The following is a 22,445-nucleotide window of genomic DNA, read 5'->3' as shown; positions in this document are numbered from 1 at the left end:
GCTCCCCCGCAAGAGCTTTCCACCTTCATGTGAGCGAGCTCGCATGGTGGAAAGCTCTTGTGGGCGCGCTCCCGTGATACAGCGGCGGTCCCGCCCCCCGGTGTGTTGCGTCATTGGATGTGATTGACAGCAGCGCCAGCCAATGGCTGCGTTGCTTTCAATCCATTCAGTGTAGCCAATCAACGGCCAAGCTAAGAACCGAGGAGGATGACGGGGCGAGCGCGGGACTTTCGAGGGGTCGGGTAAGTAAAACAGGGGGGGGGGGGGCAGTACTGTCGGATGTTTTTTCACCTTAATGCATAAGGTGAAAAAACATTTACCTTTACAACTTCTTTAACTTTAATGAAACAACCAACAAATAGACAATACTACAGGAAGTGAAGGCCACATGGTTCCTGTACATGATTTCTGTGTAGAGTGGAGCTCCAGTAACTGCAGTCTGTAGAACATACTGAGCCATTCTGTTAGTATTAATTGAGCCTGGAATTTGCAGAAATACAAGATATGTTTGGTAGGTTTTGTACTTTCTGTTAAAGTGATACTAAAGCTTTGTTTGTTTTTTAAATAACAAACATATCATACTTACCTCTGCTGTGCAGTACGTTTTGCACAGAGTGGCCCCGATCCTCCTCTTCTGGGGGCTCTCGCGGCTCCTCCACACATTAGATAACCCCCTAGGAGAATTGCTCTCCCGGGGGGTTACCTTGTGGGCATGCTCCTGATTCATACACTCGGCGTCCATAGATGTTGAGTGTATGACTCGGACCCAATTTGATTGATAGCAGTGGGAGCCAATGGCTGCACTGCTATCAATCTATTCAATCAAAGTCGGGACTCTGTGGAGAAAAGGACAGCGGGGACGCGCCCACGGAAATTCAGGGCTCAGGTAAGTAAAACGGGGGGAAGGGGGCTGGAGAGCCGGACACCGCAAGGTGTTTTTTTACCTTAATGCATAGGATGCATTAAGGTAAAAAAATATGAAGGTTTACAACCCCTTTAAGTTAAAGTGCCTCCTATGCATTAAGGTGAAAAAACTTCTGGCAGTCACCGGCCCCCCTGAGCCCTGCAATTCATTCGGCGGTGATGCGCTGGTCCTCTCTCCACAGGGGCCCGGTTCTTGACAGGATAGATTAATAGCAGCACAACCATTGGCTCCCGCTGCTCTCAATGAAATCCAATGATGCGGGGGTGGGGGCCGAGTCATACATTTGGCGGCTATGGACGCCGAATGATGGACCCGGGAGTGCGCCCGCAAGGTAACCCCCCCGGGAGAGCGCTTCTCCTAGGCGAACCCAAGAAGACGGTGTTTGGGGCCACTCTGTGCAAAACGAGCTGCACAGTGGAGGTAAGTATGACATGTTTGTTATTTAAAAAAGCAAAAAAAGCTTTACAATCACTTTAACCACTTCAATACCGTGCAGTTTCACCTCCTTCCTGCCCAGGCCAATTTTCAGCTTTCAGCACTGTTGCGCTTTAAATGACAATTGCGCGGTCGTGCGACGTGGCTCCCAAACAAAATTGACGTCCTTTTTTCCCCACAAATATAGCTTTCTTTTGGTGGTATTTGATCATCTCTGCGGTTTTTATTTTTTTGCGCTATGAACAAAAAAAGACAATTTTGAAAAAAAATTTCTCAGTTTTGGCCGATATGTATTCTTCTACATATTTTTGGTAAAAAAAATAAAAACACAATAAGCATATAGTGATTGGTTTGCGCAAAAGTTATAGCGCCTACAAAATAGGGTATGGATTTATGAATTTTTTTTTATTATTATTTTTTTTACTAGTAATGGTGGCGATCTGTGATTTTCGTCAGGACTGCAATATTGCGACGAACAGATCGGACTTTTGACACATTTTTGGGACCATTCACATTTATACAGCAAACAGTGCTATAAATATGCACTGATTATTGTATAAATGTGACTGGCAAGAAAGGGGTTAACACTAGGGGGCGATCAATGGGTTAAATGTGTGCCCTAGGGAGTGATTCTAACTGTTGGGGGAGGGGACTGACTGGGGGAGGTGACCGATCAGTGTCCCTATGTACAAGGGACACACCATCGGTCTCCTCTCCCTGACAGGACATGGATCTCTGTGTTTACACACAGAGATCCACATCCCTGGCTCTGTGACTGCCGATCGCGGGTACCTGGTGGACATCGCAGCCGCCAGGCACGCGCATCAGCACCCGAGTGACGTGGCGGGCATATGATGTCCACCGGGGATGGCAGAGCCACCTTGTGGATGTCAAAAGCGGGGTGGGAAGTGGTTAAGGACCGAGCCTCTTTCTGAGATTTTGTGTTTACAAGTTACATTTTTTTTTGCTAGAAAATTACTTAGAACCCCAAAATATTATATATATATATTTTCTAACACCCTAGAGAATAAAATGGCGGTCGTTGCAATACTTTCTGTCACACCGCATTTGCACAGCGGTCTTATAAGCGCACTTTTTTTGGAATAAAAAAAAAAATGTGATTAAAAAATAAGACAACATTAAAGTTAGCCCAATTTTTTTATATTGTGAAAGAAAATGTTACACCGAGTAAATTGATACCCAACATGTCACGCTTCAAAATTGTGCCCGATCGTGGAATGGCGACCTTTACCCTTAAAAATCTCCATAGGTGATGTTTAAAAAATTCCACAGGTTGCATTTTTTGAGTTACAGAGGAGGTTTAGGACTAGAATTATTGCTCTCGCTTTACCGATCGCGGCGATACCTCACATGTGTGGTTTGAACACCGTTTTCATATGCGGGTGCTGCTCACGTATTCGTTCACGTCTGCACGCAAGCTCGGCGGGATGGGGCGCGTTTACATAATTTTTTTTTCTTATTTATTTTACCTTTTTATTTTTACACTGTTCTTTTAAAAAAAATTGTGTCCCTTTTATTCCTATTACAAGGAATGTAAACGTCCCTTGTAATAGAAAAAAATCATGACAGGACCTCTTAAATATGAGATCTGGGGCAAAAAAGATGTAATTAAAAAAACAAATAAATAAAAATGTCTCTAAGAGTTATGGGTGGAAGTGACGTTTTGACATTGCTTTCCCCCTTTAATGGTATGGAGACAGGCGGGGGCCATCTTCCCCTCACTCTATACAAAGCCAGGGAGCAGACCCGATCACCTCTGCAGCTACCGACGGCTCAGTAAGCGGCGGAGGGCACCGGGAAGGGGGAACACCGTAAAGGGGGGGCCCTCTCCCGCCACCAATAAAACTGATCTTGCGGCGAATCCGCTGCAAAGACCACTTTTATTTGAAACCAGACCACTCACTGAAGAAGAGGATACCTGGATCATGGCAGTTACCTGCTGCCATAACATCGATATCCCTCTTCAAGGTGCCGACGTATATCTGCCTGAGCCGGTCCGGAAGTGGTTAATTTATCCTATGCATTAAGGTGAAAAAACTTCTGGCAGTGACTGGCTCCCCAGTCCCCCTGTTTTACTTTAACCAAAAAAAAGGGGCCTTAAATTATGTGTAGTAAAAACTTGTATCCTCATAACATTGTTTACCAAGTATCGGTAGCGTCACTCTAGTCAAGAAAACTGCATATACATCAAAAAACGGGGTTGTCTTTATCAAGATTGTAAGGAACCAGAGGACCAAATGATTGACATTTTACTTACCTGAGCCCCTTCATCCCCTCGGCGGAGACGCATTCTCCCTCTCTTCACAGGGTCCCGGCTCTTGATTGGATAGATTGATAGCAGTGCAGCCATTGGCTCCCGCTGTCAATCAAATCCAATGACGCAGGGGGCAGGGCTGAGTCCGGCATTCGTGTCTATGGACGCAAATGCTGGACTCGGGAGCACATCGCAAGGTAACCCCCGGGAGAGAGCTTCTCCTAGAGCAGGGGTGGGCAATTATTTTTTCGATGGGGCCACATGAGAAACTAAAAATATTTTGGAGGGCCGGGCCAAAAGGCTAAACTCAATACTGCATAAAATCAATTGTATTTCTTTATAAAAAGCAGTAAATATCATTGTTGGACAACTGGTACGAGTACTTGTTATAGTTAAACAATGAAAAAGTGAGGTTGCCTTACAAGAAAAAAACATTTATTAAACAAAATTTCCCAAAACAATGAAAAATTTTCACTATTTGTGACTCATATTAGTGAAAATTATGGTTTATGTATGTCTTATTGTCTTAGTGATTGATTCACATCACAACTTCATTGATAGCTTTTTTTTTGTATGATTTTTAGTTTTGCTCATTACTGCCACACACGTGCAATGCATGGCTGCATGTGTGTGGCAGTGATGAGCAAAAGCAAAAATCATACAAAAAATAAGGGTATCAATTTCAAATCAATGAAGTTGTGATGTTAATCAATCACTAAGACATACATAAACCAGTGTGCCATCAATTGCTGCCAGTGTGCCATCAATTGCTGCCAGTGTGCCATCAATTGCTGTCAGTGTGCCACCAGTGTGCCATCAATTGCTGCCAGTGTGCCATCAATTGCTGCCAGTGTGCCATCAATTGCTGCCAGTGTGTCACCAGTGTGCCATCAATTGCTGCCAGTGTGCCATCAATTGCTGCCAGTGTGCCATCAATTGCTGCCATTGTGCCATCCATTGCTGCCAGTGTGCCATCAATTGCTGCCAGTGTGCCACCAGTGTGCCATCAATTGCTGCCAGTGTGCCATCAATTGCTGCCAGTGTGCCATCAATTGCTGTCAGTGTGCCACCAGTGTGCCATCAATTGCTGCCAGTGTGCCATCAATTGCTGCCAGTGTGCCATCAATTGCTGCCAGTGTGCCATCAATTGCTGCCAGTGTGCCATCAATTGCTGCCAGTGTGCCATCAATTGCTGCCAGTGTGCCACCAGTGTGCCATCAATTGCTGCCAGTGTGCCATCAATTGCTGCCAGTGTGCCATCAATTGCTGCCATTGTGCCATCCATTGCTGCCAGTGTGCCATCAATTGCTGCCAGTGTGCCACCAGTGTGCCATCAATTGCTGCCAGTGTGCCATCAATTGCTGCCAGTGTGCCATCAATTGCTGCCAGTGTGCCATCAATTGCTGCCAGTGTGCCACCAGTTTTTTTTTTTTAAAGTTTATTTTCATACATTTTTCTCAGATTAAAAGGTCCGCCGGGCCGTAGTTTGCCCACCTCTGTCCTAGAGGGTTATCTGATGCAAGGAGGAGCCGCAGAGGGACCCCAGAAGAGGATGATCAGGACCACCCTGTGCAAAACGAGCTGCACAGTGGAGGTAAGTATGATATTTTTGTTATTTAAAAAAAATAAAACACAAAGCTTTAGAGCCGGTTCACACAGGGGCGACTTGGAATCTGGCTTGAAGTCGCCCGACATTAGAAATTCAATGGTAGGGAATGGGAGCCGTTCTTAATGTACACTACTGAAGTCGCTCCGACTTCAGAAAAGGTTCCTGAACTACTTCAATCCGACTTCTATGCGACTTGTATCCATTGATTTCAATGAAGGTTGCCTCCAAAGTCGGATCACCGTCTTGACTGAAGCGACTTTCCAGGAAGTGAAAATTGTTTTTAAGGGTAAACCCCTCCCTCCCTCCCACAGAGCAGATTATTATTTGATTGGCCACTGGCTTTGTCGCCTGTCCTGGAGGCGACTTGAGTGGCGTTGTAAGTAGCCCCAAGTGGCGCTGCTGTTCGCATTCACGTCGTCTCCAAGATGCCTGTGAAAGTCGCGCTGGAAGTCGTGTTGCCCCAGTGAGAACTGGCTCTTACCACCACTTTAACTTTGTAAACTGTCTTTGTTTGTTTAACATTTACCAATTTATATTTTTGGTGATCATAGAAGTTCATGTTTATGTTGGAAGAAGAATACAATCCATGTTTCTAATCACTATTTCATTGTCCTTTTTTGCCCCACCTTCATGCCAACTAACAGGGCCAAGATTGAGACACACACAGATCTCCACAAAAAAAAGTTCTACTGTTCAAAGGTATGTCGGCATTAACCACTTAAGAGTTGTAAAGAAAAAAAGTTTTTTTTAAAAAAATAACAAACATGTTATACTTACCTCCACTGTGCAGCTCGTTTTGCACAGAGTGGCCACTATCCACATCTTCTGGGGCCCCTTGGCGGCTGTCTCTGGTCCTCTCCGCAAGAAATCCACACATTCATGTGAGCGATCATGGTGTGGAGTCCTTGCGGGCGCACTACTGTGATACAGAGAGCGGCTATATCACTCGACCCTGCCCCCCGAGACAGATTGGACACTTTTTTGGGACCAGTGACATTTGTACAGCGATCACAGCTAAAAATAGCCACTGATTACTGTATATTGAGTTGTGTCAAAAACAAAGAAACAATAGCTGGAGAAACTTTTTCATTCGGCTTTATTCACACTGTGTGTTACACTATATATGGCAGACAAATGCCTGATGCTTGTAAGGGCCCTTTCACACGGAACATAGTTGGATGCATTTTGAACTGTATAGACAGCCCCAAATCAAGGTAATCCTATGGGCATAGTTCCCATCATTGCAGCGCTTTGTCATTCACACCTCGGAGCTTTGAAATCGCAGAAAATCTGCCTGTGATTCAAAATGCAGAGGTGTGAATGCAGCCTTAGGTAAGTCAAGCGTTAGGGAATTAATTCATTTCATTGGCCAATATAATAATGTATTCTGGCTATTGAAATGAATTAACGCTTTACATGGGCTTACAGACATCAAGCATTTTATCTTTCACAACCCCACTGCTTCTGGATGTGCTGGCAGTGTTTTTTTTCCCTGCCTCTAAAACCCTATTAGGTAGATTCAGAGAGATTGCCGCAACTTTGCGGCGGCATAGATTAGCGTGTTTAGGCTACTTGATTCTCAAAGTACTTGCCTGCTAAGTTACGGCGGCGTAGCCTAAAGCGGGCGGGCGTAAGGGCGCCTAATTCAAATTCGTCTGAGGGGGCGTGTTTTATGGTAATGAGGCTTGACCCGACGTGATTGACGTTTTTCCTGAACTGCGCATGCGCCGGGTGCCTACATTTCCCAGTGTGCATTGCGGCTAAGTCCGCCGCACGGGCCTATTGATTTTGACATGGACGTAAACGACGTAAATCCCTATTCACGGACGACTTACGCAAACAACGTAAAATTTTCGAATTTCGAAGCAGGAACGGCGGCCATACTTTAACATTGGCTACGCCACCTAGGGGGCAGCTTTAACTTTAGGCGACCTATCTCTTACGTAAACGGCGTAAATGTACTGCGTCGACCGGCCGTACGTTCGTGAATCGGAATGTCAATGGAAGCGCCATCTAGCGGCCAGCCTCAATATTGCAACCTAAGATAGGACGGCGCAAGCCGTCGTATCTTAGATATGTTTAAGCGTATCTCTGTTTGAGAATACACTTAAACATAGGTCGGCGCAGATTCTGAGTTAGGTCGGCGTATCTACTGATACGCCGGCCTAACTCTACCTGAATCTAGCTATTAGTATGCATGGACGCGTTGGCTAACATACACGGCTGGAAAAAATAGATACATTTTTAAAAAAAAGTCCAGACGCCCCTAGGAACAGCTGAAAATCGTTGTGTGCATGAGGCCTTAGATACCCCAAACGTGGCTAGTAAACGCAACCAAACATAACAAAACTGCTTGAGGCTCACAGCCCAAAAAAGGTGCATGGGCTACTTTGGTGCATTTGTTGGGCAATGGCAGCCTTTTCAAGTGAATGGACTGCCCTATGCTGTTTCCTGACAAACATGCAAAAAAAAAAAAAAAAACATGACCACGCCACACAAGTGTGAATGGGGCCTTAATGGCACTCCCGCAGCACCCACCTTTTTATTAAAGGGACCTTTTTCCTGAAATGAATGGGCTGCTGTGTCCATGCAAACACAAGCCGCACCACCCACACAACCGTGAACCTATCCAAGATGATCAAGCGTGCGCATTTCCTGCATGTGGTGTGTAGAGCAGCCATTTCATTTATTTTTATTTTTTAACAGAAGGAATGTTTATTGAAGCAATAGCAGAGTACACTTGTGAATAAAAGCACATATACAGAAGCTTAAATGAGCAGGTTTTACAACTCAGATTGGTGAAGAGATAGAGAACAAAGAAATCAGTAAAGCAATACAATTAGGTAACTACTCTTGTTTGCAGTGTTGGGACTAAGCAATGAATTAGAGAGCAGACAGCAGACCTCATATAAACCAATAAAACATATTTCCATGTGTGGCTGTCACAAGCTCCAGGGTCTCATTGCAGAGGTAAAGGTGGGGAGGGGGGGGGGGGGGGGGGGAGGAACCCAACAGGGAAGCAGCAGAGGAACAACATCAGGAGTACAGGGGGAGAAGGGAAAGAAGGGGGGAAAGGGAAGAGGAAGGCAAGGGAGATTCAGGGCCAACAATCAGTAAAGAGCAGCGGAGTCAGGATTCAGAACGAGTATGGAGATCGAGATGCTAAGAGGGTTCCCCTTGCGGCTGAGTGCAGCGCGACCCTGGAGTTGGGAACAGGGAGCGCAGTGCCCACAGAAGCACGGTTGGCCGAGTGCTTGCTTGCAGTCTGGGGTGAAAGGAGCGGCTCATTCAGGGTGCTTTGCAGGAGTTATTTTTAGCTCTATAGCGCCTGCAAAGTGCCTCAGTGTGAAAGTAGCCTTCTAAAGGAAAAAAAATAATTTAAAACTGTTTACACCGGTGTGTCGGATCCCAGCAATATACATAAAAATCATTGGAAGAAAAAGCATGAACCCCCCCCCCCCCCCTACCAGGCCCTTCAGGTCTGGTATGGATTTTAAGGGGAACCCTGCACCAAAAAATAAATAAATGGCGTGGCCCCCCCAAAAATACATACGACTCTTATCCGAGCACGCAACCTGGCAGGCCGCAGGAAAAGGGATTCCCTCAACATGGGAAGGGTGCTTTGAGGTCCCCCCCCAAAACACATTGTCCACATGTTGATGGGGACAAGGGCCTCTTCCCTACAACTCTTGCCCGGTGGTTGTGGGGGTCTGCGGGCGGGGGGCTTATCAGAAACTGGAAGCCCCCTTTAACAAGGGGGCCTCCAAATCCTGGCCCCCCAGTGTGATTGGGTATCGGGCACATTGTACCCCTACTCATTCACCAAAAAATGTGTCAAGTAATGTCGAGTGTTTCCCAGAACACAGCTGGCAGGGGCGTGAAGTCAGGTACTCCTCGCAGAGAGGACTCCCAGAAGTGGGTGCAGATACCTGTTAAATCTGCACCCCCTCCCCCCTGAAAGGTGTCAAATGTGACACTGGAGGGGGGTAGGGTTCCGATGAGCGGAAGTTGCACTATAGGGTGGAGCCCTGCTTTAACATTTAGGTGCAACTGATCATGCGCATGTTTCTCCACATTCCCGCATGTCACATGTACGGCAGCCCATTCATTTCAGTGGGCTGCCCTATGTGCAAGAAATACTGAAAACAAGTCCCTGTCACTTTTACAAAAATGCATCAAAGCACATTGTGCTGCAGCCCCATATAATCTGGCACACACAAAAACACACACATTGGCAGGTACATGGGGTTGGCATTAATATTTAATTGCACTGCTATGTGTCTGCCAAAGGGCAGTGTACTTCTGGGTGCTTTATGATGTGTGTTTTGGGGCATGGTCCTGCTATAAGACCCATGACCTCTGACGGAGACCCAATTTTCTGACACTGGGCCCTACATCGCACCCCAGAATTTTTTGGTAGTCTTCAGATCTCATAATGCCATGCACACAGTCAAGACATCCAGTGCCTGAAGCAGCAAAGCAACCCCAAAACATCAGTGAACCTTCACCATGTTTGAGTGCAAGGACTGTATTCTTTTCTTTAAAGGCCTCATATCTTTTCCTGAAAACAGTAGAATGATGGGCTTTACCAGAAATCTGTCATTTTCTTTCGTCTGTCCACAGCACATTCTCCCAAAAGGATTTTGGCTTCCTCAGGTAAGTTTTGGCAAACTCCAATCTGGCTTTTTTATGTTTCTGTGTCAGCAGTCGGATCCTCCTGGGTCTCCTACCATAACGTTCCTTTTCATTTAGATGGCAACATATAGTGCGATCTCACACACTTGTACCCCGTGCCTGAAGGTTAAACTTGAATTTGTCTGGAAGTTGATTGAGGTTCTTTATCCACCATTTGAACAATCCTTCGCTGCAATCTTTGATAAAAAATGTTTTTGTCCACGTCCAGGGAGATTGCCTATGTGATTTCTATTTTGTCAGCACCTGTTAACCACTTCCAGACGGCCACACACCGATCTACGTCGGCTGTTTGAAGAGAGATATATCTCTTATGGCAGCAGTTAGCTGTCATAACCCAGGTATCCTCCTCTTCATCCGGTGGTCCGGTTTCCGATAATGGTGGTCTCTGCGGTGGATTCGCAGCGAGATCACCTTTATCAGCGGCAGAAGAGGGCCCCCCTCCCGTGCACTCCGCCGCTTACCGGAGCCGGCGGCAGCGGTGGAGGCGACCAGGTCCTCTTGCAGGCTGGGTATGGAGACGAGTGAGGGGAAGATGGCCCCTACCTGTCTCCATAGCAGGGTGTAAACGACGTCAAAACGTCACTTCCGCCCATAGGGCCATTTTTTTTGCATTCTTTCAAATGCCCAGAAAAAAACATTTGCATTTTAGCGTAAATATGAGATCTGAGTTCTTTTTGACCCCAGATCCCATATTTAAGAGGACCCGTCATGCTTTTTTTCTATTACAAGGGATGTTTACATTCCTTGTAATAGGAATAAAAGTGACACAATTTTTTTTTTTTTAAACAACAGTGTAAAAAATAAAAATAACAGCTAAAATAAATAATAATAATAATAATAAAAAAAGCTTGCGTGCAGTAAGGAACGCATACGTGAGCAGTGCCCGCATATGAAAACGGTGTTCAAACCACACGTGAAATATCATCGCGATCGGTAGAGCGAGAGCAAAAATTCGAGCCCTAGACCTCCTCTGTAACTCAAAACATGCAAGCTGTACAATTTTTTAAACGTCGCCTATGAAGGTTTTTAAGGATAAAAGTTTGTCACCATTCCACGAGTGGCGCAATTTTGAAGTGTGACATGTTGGGTATCAATTTACCCAACGTAAGATTATCTTTCACAGTATAAAAAAAATTGGGCTCACTTTACTGTTGTTTTATTTTTTAATTCAAAAAAGTGTTTTTTTTTTCACAAAAAGTGCGCTTGCAAGACCGCTCTGCAAATACGGTGTGACAAAGTATTGCAACGAACGCCATTTTATTCTCTAGGGTGTTAGAAAAAAATGTATAATGTTTGGGGGTTCCAAGTAATTTTCTAGCAAAAAAATGTTTTTAACTTGTAAACGACAAATCTCAGAAAGAGGCTCGGTCCTTAAGATCAGGGTTTCAGGTCGCATTTGCGACTAGAATTAGCAACCTGGCGCGGAACAGCTGGGGTATCCTGTCTCCGTGCGCACCCCCCCCCCCCGGGCGTGATCGCGTTGGGTCGCGGAGGCCGGGAATTGAGGCTGCGGCTTTGCGGCCTTCTGCAGTCCTATGCTTCCTTCTGGAATCAGGCGCCCTCTTGTGGTGGCCATTGGTATGACAAGACAACCAGCAATGCTAATGGAGCTTCCCCTGCCTGTTTTCACTGCCCGCCCATCTCCTTCCCTTTACTTAGAACCCCCAAACATTATATATGTTTTTTATTCTAACACCCTAGAGCAGGGGTCTCCAAACTTTTCAAACAAAGGGCCACTTTATTTCCCTTCAGACTTTAGGAGGGCCGGATTGGGGCCAGCAAGGGAAGAAAATGTCACAGGCCCGGGATCAGTGAGAACAAATATGGCCTCAGGGTTGGTGGTCAATAGGAAAAGGAGTATTCCCCCTATTAGTAGGAGGAATAGTATCCCATCATTGGTATCAGTGGATAATATAGTGCCCCATTGTTGGTGTCAATGGGAGGAATAGTGCCTCATGTCAGTGGAAGGAATAGTGCCCCAAGGGCCGGATAAAGGCTAGCAAAGGGCCACATCTGGCCCTCGGGCCACAGTTTGGAGACCCCTGCCCTAGAGAATTAAATGGCGGGAGCCAATGGCTGCACTGCTATCAATCATGCAATAAGCCGACAAGAGCTGGATGAAAGCAACGCGGGATCGCGCCCACGGAGATTCGGGGCTCAGGTAAGTAAAACTGGGGCTGGGGGGGGCAGTGACTGCAAGGTGTTTTTACACCTTAATGCATAGGATGCATTAAGGTGAAAAAAAAAAACAGAAGGTTTACAACCCCTTCAAGTGGTTAATTGATACAAGTGAGTTTATTTACAAATTACAGGAGCATAACAAACTTGGAATGCAATTATTTCTTAAAATTGTGAGAAGGTGCAAATAATTTTGTCCAGTCCATTTTTGGAGTTTTGCGTGGAATGTGCTAGATTTGGCTTTTTGTTTCTCCACTTTGTGTCATAACAATACAAACAAAAGAAGTAAACATGAAAATGCCTAAGGCCCCTTTCACACGGGGCGGATCAGTAATGATCCGCCTTCGTATGCTCAGCGGGGATCGCTCCGTTGATCCCCACTGAGCCGGCGGATGACAGGGCGGTCCCCGCAAACTGTGCAGGGACCGCCCTGTCTTTTCTCCGCTCTCCCCTATGGGGGGATCGGATGAACACGGACCGTGTGTCCGTGTTCACCCGATCCAATCGGCCAGACGGAAGGAAAAATAGGGTTTTCTTCCGTCTGCAGAATCGGGTCATTGCGGAGGCGGACGAGATCAGGTGTCAGCGGATGTTTATCCGCTGACATCCGCGATCTCATAGGGACCAATGTATGTCCCTTTTTCATTCACAAGCGGATGGATGAAAAAGCGGACATAAGGCCTGCACGTGTGAAAGGGGCCTTAACATTTGTATTTGCAATAGTTTTGTGCGCAAAGTTGTGCATTATCTACTGAAATAGAGGAGTGCCAATATTTTGGCCATGACTGTAACCAAAACAGAAATATTTGTTTTGGCTAAAATGTCCCTGATCAAGCGAAGCAAATTGTAGCTGTAAATAAATATCTACACTACTTTTTGCATTTTACTAAATAGGAAAAACTGAATATGAACATTGTAAGCAAAATTTAAGAACATTGGATGTTCATACTTTTCATAGAGAATAAAAACTAAGGATTTGGGCTCCGTTTACACTTGTGCGATTTAAAAAGTCCCGTGATTTGGAAGGCGACTTTGATGCGGCTTTTACACTCAAAGTAGCATCAAAGCAGAGCAGAAACCTTTTCAAAGTCGCTGTGACTTTAGCCACTTCCCGACCGCCATATGCAGAATGATGGCCGCAGGTTGTATTATCCTGACTGGGCATCATTTGATGTCCAGCAGGATAAGCTGCTCGGGCGCGCATTACTGTGATTGGTATTGCGGTGTGTCGCTCTGACACACTGCATCTCTGATCTTGGTAAAGAGCCTATGACGAAGGTTCTTTACCGTGTGATCAGCTGTGTCCAATCACAGTTGGTCACATCATAACCAGGAAGTGCCGTTTATTGGCTTTTCCTCTATTCACGCTGACAAGGCGCGGGTAAAGGAGAGCCGATTGGCGGCTCTCCTGACAGGGGGGTCTGCGCTGATACTCAGTGCATTGATTATCAGTGAAGAGTGAAGACCCATCGAAGATGCACACTAAAGCCCACTGGGGATGCCAACCCATGCCCACCACAGTGATGTCGATCAGTGCCCATCAAGGATGCCAATCTGTGACGTCTATCAGTGCAATCTATTATCACCCAATAGTGCCGCCTATCAGTGACACCTATGAGTGCCCATCAGTGCCGCTCATTAGTGCTTGTCACTGAAGGAGAAAAACGTACTTATTTACTAAATTTTATAACAGAAACAAAGAAAAACTTTTTTTTTTCTTTTAATCGTCCCAGTGGTGATCAAATACCACCAAGGGAAAAATGTCGTTTGAGTACAGTGCTGCATGACTGCGCAATTGTCATTCAAAAGGAGACAGCCTGGGCAGCAAGGGGGTAAAAGTGCCTTGTATTGAAGTGGTTAAGTCACATAGATTAGTATGTGATGGCAAATCTCTTTGAGCCTGAGTGCCCAAACTGCAACACAAAACCAACTTATTTATTTCAAAGTACCAACACTGAATTAAACCATTGACAGTATTGGGGTTCTTCATCATGAACGTTGGTGCGTTTCATGAATCACGCAAAGAATATACTATATATGTGGACCAATGGGGGCCCTACATCCAAGATGGAAATGGTAATTACCTGTTGGTAAATAGAAGCGGTTTCTACTGATGTCCTTCAAGGCAAAGTGCTGTGGATACAACCTGCCTGGGGACCTAAATATGTCGCCAGACGCACGCACGTGGTTTAGAGGGGGGGATTACCGTGCATGCGTGGAGGAACCCCTGGGACCAAATGAGCCTGGAGCGCGCGGTGCTCCCCCGACAGCTTTGCAAGGCGGCGTCATATGTTCCAAGCCCACCGGCGCACGCGTGCAGCCCCACCAGTCCACGGGCAGAACCCCCCAAAAGGGAGGCTCTACCCGGAACCAAAAACGCCATCAGATGGGCCTCACGTGAGCCATTCACATGGGGTGGGGGGGGGGAGCGTGCACCAGGTGGAGAAACTCCAGCCCCACAAAAAACTCCCCAATGGAAACAAAAAAAAAACACCTGATAGATGTTTAATTCTACCCCATTCAAAATAAAGCTATAGCCTTAGATATACTTTCTAAAGAATAAAATCACTTTAAAAAAAAAAAAAAGGTTTTATAATAATAAATAAATGCACTTTTTTTTTACAGGTAAAAAAATATGTGCATTTACATTTTTTTTTTTTTCTTAAAGCGGAGGTTCACCCAAAAGTGAACCTCCGCTTTTCGGAACCCTCCCCCCCTCCGGTGTCACATTTAACACCTTTCAGGGGGGAGGGGATGCAGATACCTGTATAAAACAGGTATTTGCACCACTTCCTGGTATAGACTCCTGAGGGAGTCTGGCCCCTCCGCGTCACCCCCCCCCCCCGTTGTGTTCTGGGAAACACTCGGCTCCCAGAACACAATGGGGACCAGTGGGATCAGAGCAGCGCGACTCGCGCATGCGCAGTAGGGAACTGGGCAGTGAAGCCGCAGCGCTTCACTTCCCGATTCCCTCACCGAGGATGCCGGCGGGGAAGCCGAAAGCCGAGCTACCGCTCGGCTTCGGCTGCCGACGTCGCGGGCGACCTGGACAGGTAAGTCTCAAAAATATTCCAATTGCACACCTTCCTGAAAAATGGCCGATAAGAAAGAAGGGGGCTGAAGCGATTACCAGTTGGGAACCGGAAAGGCAATCATGCAAACATATTCGCCAGCACACCGAGGATCATTTAGAAAAACGTCCAGAAGGGGGGCGTGGTCAGCCGCAGAACTGTATGGCTGCATTCTGAGGGAGCTCTCTGAGAACGGATCTCCCTGAGCAACTTACACAGCAACCTGTGAGCCCTAAACAACACAGAGCGATACTGGAACTTACCGGGACTGTAGCAGACATGTCGGCTAAGAGGAAGAACAGTGAGGGACCCCGCAAACTCAGCGCATTCTGCAGCCCGGCTGGGCTGCAGAGAGAACAAGATGGCGCTGCCCCCTCACCTCACTGCAATGCAGAACGGCGTGCTGCTCCCTCTCTCCATGAGGGAGAAAATCTCACAGCTACACAGCCCCAGCCTGACAGCGATCGCCTGGATGACATGCTGAGTCCAGTGAGGCAGAAAAGGAGGATCTCCTCTGAACAAGGTAATCCTCACACACCTCATACAGGCCTTGCCTGCAGCCTGGACAAAAATCCCTATGATGAAAAACTACAGGCTATGCCCACTACTGATTTACCAGTACTGGACACTACCTTTAAAGATATGATCATGTCTTTAAGAGGTGCATTACAGCATGATATGATTAGCCTTATGCACAAATCTAAATTGGAGATTGATGCTCTGGGAGAAAGAGTGGATTATATGGAGAATAAAATGTGCGATTTCACTGCTGCGCACAATGAATTAGTGGACTCCCACTTTGATCTAGAAGAAGAAATGAGACAACTCAGGATCAAAGTCGGACAAATTGAAGACAGAAATCGGAGAAATAATATAAAATTCAGAGGTATACCTGAGAATGTGAAGCCACCAGACCTAAAACGCTTCATTAAAACCATGATTTCTGATCTAATCCCTGCCACTCCTCAACAAGAGCTGGAAATTGACAGGGCACATAGACTACCTAAACCGCATTACATAGCAGAGAAAATACCTAGAGATGTCATTGCTAGGATCCACTTTTTCAATGTCAAGGAACAACTGATGCAATTCGCTCGGCGCCACTCGCCACTCCCAGATCCGTATTCTGGAATAATCCTTTACTCGGATTTCTCACAAGCGACAATCTTAGCTCGCAAAAATCTAAACTCGATCACTAAAGTGCTGAGAAACCATGGCATAATTTACAAATGGGGCTTCCCCACAAAAATTCTGGTAGATTTTAAAGGCACCTCATACACTATTAACGGAATGGAACAGGGTCTGAAAATCCTCCGCTCATGGGGTCTACTCCCAAACCAAGAAAATACCAAAATGGACACTACTACACCTGGTCCCATTTCCCAGGACTGGAAAACAGCTTAAAAATCCTCTCATGGTGATTAAAAAAAAAAAAATCCTCTCATGACAAGTTTTAATGTCCAGGCACAAACTGAGGCCTCACAAATCTCTTATGCCCATGTTTAAGGGCCTTTTGCAGCTCAGGGAATCCAGATTTTGAATAATTCCTGACTGGACTTCTCTTCAAGTTTTTACCCCCAATCGATTGGAAGTACATGGTCATGTACACAGGAGTTGGAGCACAACAACTCCTATTCTTTTTTCACAGTTTTACTAAGCTTTTGTTGATTTTTCTTCCCTGGTTCGTTCACCATTTTCTGTTTTTTTTCTGCTGCCTGTACACTATTTCTAAAGCAACACCACCATCTACTGGCAAAACAATATTACTACGCCACAATGATATACCATCTACCCACAAAAAAACTATCTCCTACAAGACTGAATCTACAACAAAGCATCCTCAACTGATAAGATATGCCACTTAAACTCATGTCTTTCAATGTCAAAGGCTTGAACAGCCCTCATAAAAGAAAAGCATTGTGGACAGATGCAATTAAATTCGGAAGTGATGTTGTTTGCATCCAGGAATCCCATTTCGCTAAGGATAAAACACCTACCTTCAAACATCATAATTTTCCCCACATTTTCCTCTCCAGCAACGAAAGAAAGAAAAAAAAAGGGGTGGCTATAGCTATCAAAGACACTGTCTCGTTCCAACAAATAGATCTCAAAACTGACACCCAAGGAAGATACATAATTCTGGTTGCCACCTTAGACAACGTGACATACACTATTGTCAATATTTATGCCCCCAATAAAAATCCCCACCAATTCATCCAAAAAGTGATTGGGAAGACAAGAAAAATTCAGAAAGGCCACCTCTTGATCTGTGGAGACTTAAACGCACCGATGGATCCTGATATGGACACCTCCAAGAAAGGAAAAGCTCCCAGAAAGGGTCTTTCCAACATTTTCTCAGCAGAAGACCTGTACGACCCCTGGAGATGCCTTCATACCACAGAAAAAGACTTTACTTTCTTCTCCAATGTTCATAAGACGTACTCCAGAATAGACTATTTCATCACAGATAAAAATCTCCTCACAAAAGTAGCGAATGCTAGTATTCACAACCTAACATGGTCTGATCACGCTCCAATCACTCTTGATATTAATTCGAACCAAAATTGCCCCAACAATTATCTTTGGAGAAACAATACATATATCCTCTCCCAGGAGAAACATAGATCTGTGATGAAAAAAGGTCTAAAAGAATTTTTTGATGTAAATGATAATATGTCCGTTAACAACACTACTCTATGGTGTACCCACAAAGCATATGCTAGAGGTCTCTTAATTCAAATCACCGCTAGAGAGAAAAAAAATAGAAACAACACGATTAACTCAATACTAGTAGAAATTTCCAACCTTGAAAAGTTACACAAAAAAACCCCCCAAAACATAATCTTAGAACGCCAACTCAATAACCTTAGATCTGATCTTAGATCCTTATTAATTGCTGACCATGACAAATATCTTAAAAAACTAAATTTAAAATACTACTCCCAAGGTAACAGAGCAGGTAAGTTAATGGCCTCCCAAATAAAACTTTGCCAACAAAGGAACAAAATTCATAAACTAACCCACCACACCTCAGGCAAAACAATCCTCAATCCTAAAGAGATAGCAGATACTTTCTCACTGTACTATGAGACACTCTATAATCTAAAAAATGACACTCTCACCCCCCAACCAAACGCTGATAACATCTCATCATTTTTAGACAATATTGTCCTTCCTTCCATTGATCCTACATCATTAGAATTACTCAACAAACCTATATCAGATGAAGAAATTATTAAGGTCATACACGAACTACCGAAAAATAAATCACCAGGCCCAGATGGCCTATCAGGAGAATATTATACTGCCTTTGAAGAAACCCTAGTCCCCTATCTTTCCAACCTATTTAATCAAGCAGCTAACTCAGAAGCCCTCGCAAAAGAACTGCTAGAAGCAATAATTATCACTATACCTAAATCAGGCAAAGATCCCACTTCCCCTTTAAACTATAGGCCCATTTCCCTACTAAACTCAGATCTGAAAATCTACGCAAAGATACTGGCGAATAGACTCGTTAATATAATTCCCACTCTAATTAAACCAGATCAAGTTGGCTTTGTTAAAAGTAGACAGGCCCCAGATAGCACAAGAAGAATGCTCAATATTATTAACTCTATACACAATAATCGAACCCACGCCCTGCTCTTAGCTTTAGATGCTGAAAAAGCATTCGACAGAATGCATTGGGAATATATATCAAAAACCTTAACTAAATTCGGCTTTAACGGTTTTATCCACTCAGCAATCATGGCATTATATACCCAGCCCAACGCAAAGGTCTACACTTCAGGTATCTTATCTATAAACTTCCCATTAACTAACGGAACTAGACAGGGCTGCCCCCTATCCCCTATAATTTTTGCCTTAGCTATAGAACCCCTAGCAGAATACATTCGATCATCCCCAAACGTCAGAGGTGTTACGATTGGCCAAGACGTGCACAAACTAGGACTATTCGCAGACGATATCATATTGACACTGACAGAACCTGATATATCTCTGCCTACAATACACGCAATACTAGAAAAATTCAAAGATGTCTCATACTATAAAATCAATCAGGAAAAATGCTTTATCCTCCCTATGAACATACCAGACTCGACAATCAACTCTCTACGCACAACACATAAATACAATTGGGACAACAAATCGATAACATACCTAGGGATCCAACTCACATTTCCTCCAACAAAAATGTATGATGCCAATTTCCCCACACTTTTAGGCCAAATATCCCGTGACTTATCACATATTCAAAAAACCAACTTATCCTGGGTTGGTAAAATAGCCGCTTTCAAGATGCAAACTTTACCTAAAATTTTATATCTCTTTAGATGCCTCCCCATACCAATTCCAGCTAAGTTCTTTAAACAACTAGACAGCAAACTTAGACAATTTATCTGGAACAAACAAAAACCCAGAGTTGCTTTCTCGATCCTTACTACTAAAAAAAATTCCGGTGGAATGGGCCTCCCAGACATTAGAAATTATTATTTTGCTTCTATCTTAGATCAGATGAAACATTGGTTTAACCCAACAAATGACAAATTATGGGTAAACATTGAACGTCTAGCCACACACAATTTTGACCTCCCTTCTCTCGCAATAGCTAGCGCCATTATCCCCAAGATAACAATCCCCAACCTAATAAGCATTAAAACTACTTTATTCGCTTGGAAACACATTCTCTCAAAAACCAGACATGTAGAGAAAAAGGCTAAATTACATCTTCCCACAGAAGTCATTAATTATTGCAGAATCAGATTCTCTGTAAACGAGTGGATCAGTAATGGATATAATCTATACCAGAACCTACCCCCTAATGTTAAGAACATCATCGAGACTAAGATTGGTAAGTGTGCCCGACTGAAAGATTTCTCTCCCAGTAATTTGATCGAAATCCCTATGAACCTTTGGGAGTTCCTCTCTCCTCAGAAAAATGATAAAAAGAAAGGTTTATCTTTCTTCTACGATGTCTTATCCTCCCAACTCTTTACCAAAAACACAAATATGCTGAAATGGGAAAAGGATCTGGACCAAATTTTTTCCCCGACTCAGTGGATTAAAGCATTTCAAACAATAAGTAAGTCATCCTCTTGCATTGAACACTGGGATAATGCCCAAAAAATAATTAATAGATGGTACTTAACACCATACAAGTTATCCAAAATTTATCCAACAGCATCCGACATCTGTTGGAAATGTAACGAGCAAACGGGAAACCTCCTGCACACGCTTTGGAGTTGCAAGACTCTAAAAAGTTTTTGGAACTCTATCTCATCCTTTATCGCCAATCTTACGGGCAACCTTACCAAGCTTACTCCTACTAACGCATTATTAGGTATAGATCTAGACAAATACCCCACTTTGTATAGGACTATTGTCTTACATATTTTGATAGCCTCAAGAATTACAGTGGCCTCTCTATGGAAATCCGCAGATGCCCCAAACCTACCAATGGTCATCACCAGATTAAACACCCAAGCTCAATTAGAACTATTATTAGCCTATAAGAATGATTCTATAATCCCCTATCGTAGAAAATGGAAAATGTGGTTAACCCACCCGAAAGCTTCCAAATATTTAAAAGATTCCTTACTTTAATAATCTTCCTATAGTCTGAAGAATAACAGTATAAAATACTGAATCTTTGGTATAGATAATGACTAACGGCAGCCTTTATTTTAATTTTCTCCATCCCTTCCCCCCTCCTTTATTTGTCTTTACTTTAGCTGTATAGGTGTACCTCTGATCATCTTGGTGACCTCCCAGTCCTACAGTTTGTACCCAATTGGGGTAGACTGGCCTAGGTCGCTGAGTACCGTATTCTTTTTCTGTTAATTGTTTGCCTGTACATGATGATTTATATTACTCAAGTTGTATATTGAATGCAACTATCTCAAGTGTTGTAAATTGATAAACCCAATAAAAATGTATTGATAAAAAAAAAAAAAAAAAAAAAAAAAAGAAAAACGTCCAGAAATTCTTTAATGCATAGAAACGATCAAAACAGCAACGTTTCAAGGTCGCACAGGACCTCTTCGTCAGGCAAATGAAAATTAGCCTGACGAAGAGGTCCTGTGCGACCTCGAAAAGTTGCTGTTTTGATCGTTTCTATGCATTAAAGAATTTCTGGACGTTTTTCTAAATGATCCTCGGTGTGCTGGCTAATATGTTTGCATACTGGACAGGTAAGTGTCCATTTTTTTAAAGTCAGCAGCTGCTGTATTTTTAGCTGCTGGCTTTTAAAAAAAAATTCAGGTGAACCACCGCTTTAAGAGCCTGTAAAGCACTGCACCTGCAATCAGCAGATCGCGGGTGCAATATCCGCCTCCTGCAGACTGTAAGTGTAGCTGTCTGCCCTTACCTCCTTTATGGGTAGGCAGTTACTTCAGTCCAGGAAGAATCAATGAACTACGAGAATGCTCACAAGCACTTTCCTAGTTCATTGAGAACCTCAAGCCATCAGCCGCAAAGGTTGTCAGTACTGTGAATGAAAGATTCTGCTGTGTAGCACAGCCACGCTCTTTTTGTGACAGGAAGTGGGGGGGTGGGGAAGAAATAGGTTATATGCACCAATAGGTTATATGGGTGTAACAAGGTGTAAGATGTTCCCAATAGTGAACTTAACCAAAATAAAAAAAGTTATAGCCTTAGATATAATTTAAAGGAAACCTGTATTGACAGAAGTATGGAAGCAGTCACTGCTGAACTCCATCTGGAAATACAAATTTCCTGGCATACTAACTCTAGCTTCAGTACTTTGTCACTTACCCTAAAAAACTAAATTAGAAAATCAAATACTGTTCAAGGTCAGTACGTCTTCAAAATTGCAGCAAATAGATCAGAAAGTTGCAACTTAAGAATTCAGATCACTGGATTTGGGGGATCCCAGAGCATTTGGGAGAATCCTTACAAAGAAAAGAGAAAAAAAAATGAATATACAGCCAACTCCTGTAGCAAGTAAGCTGGGTTTACAGGATTTAGGTGAAAACAAGTTTATTACAAACAAATGTATCGTTCAGCACTTCAGATGGGACTTATGAAATATAAAAGTGCATCTTTATTATGAAATTAAATGTAAAGTCACATCTTTATTATGAACCCAAGAAAATTAAACCAAAAACTGCTGATACGTCTTATACCTGGTCTGTATATTATAGCAATAATGTTTTTCTGTGTGTTCCCTTAAAAAGGCTCTACAAAAGCTGCTAAGAATGTATTTACCTGTAAAATAAAAGTTTGTAAATTACCTTT

General features: G+C 43.9%; 1 protein-coding gene across 1 annotated transcript in view; it reads right to left on the bottom strand.

Annotated features, from left to right (window-relative positions):
* LOC120937845 overlaps positions 1-22,445 on the bottom strand; it is a 29,052-nt gene that overhangs the window by 4,591 nt on the left and 2,016 nt on the right. The gene's annotated exons all lie outside the window — the stretch shown is intronic.

This window comes from Rana temporaria, chromosome 4 (assembly GCF_905171775.1).
Source record: "Rana temporaria chromosome 4, aRanTem1.1, whole genome shotgun sequence".
In the NCBI taxonomy this organism is placed as follows: Eukaryota; Metazoa; Chordata; class Amphibia; order Anura; family Ranidae; genus Rana; species Rana temporaria.
Note: the sequence above shows the minus strand (reverse complement) of the source record. Positions and strands in the feature narration are given on the sequence as shown.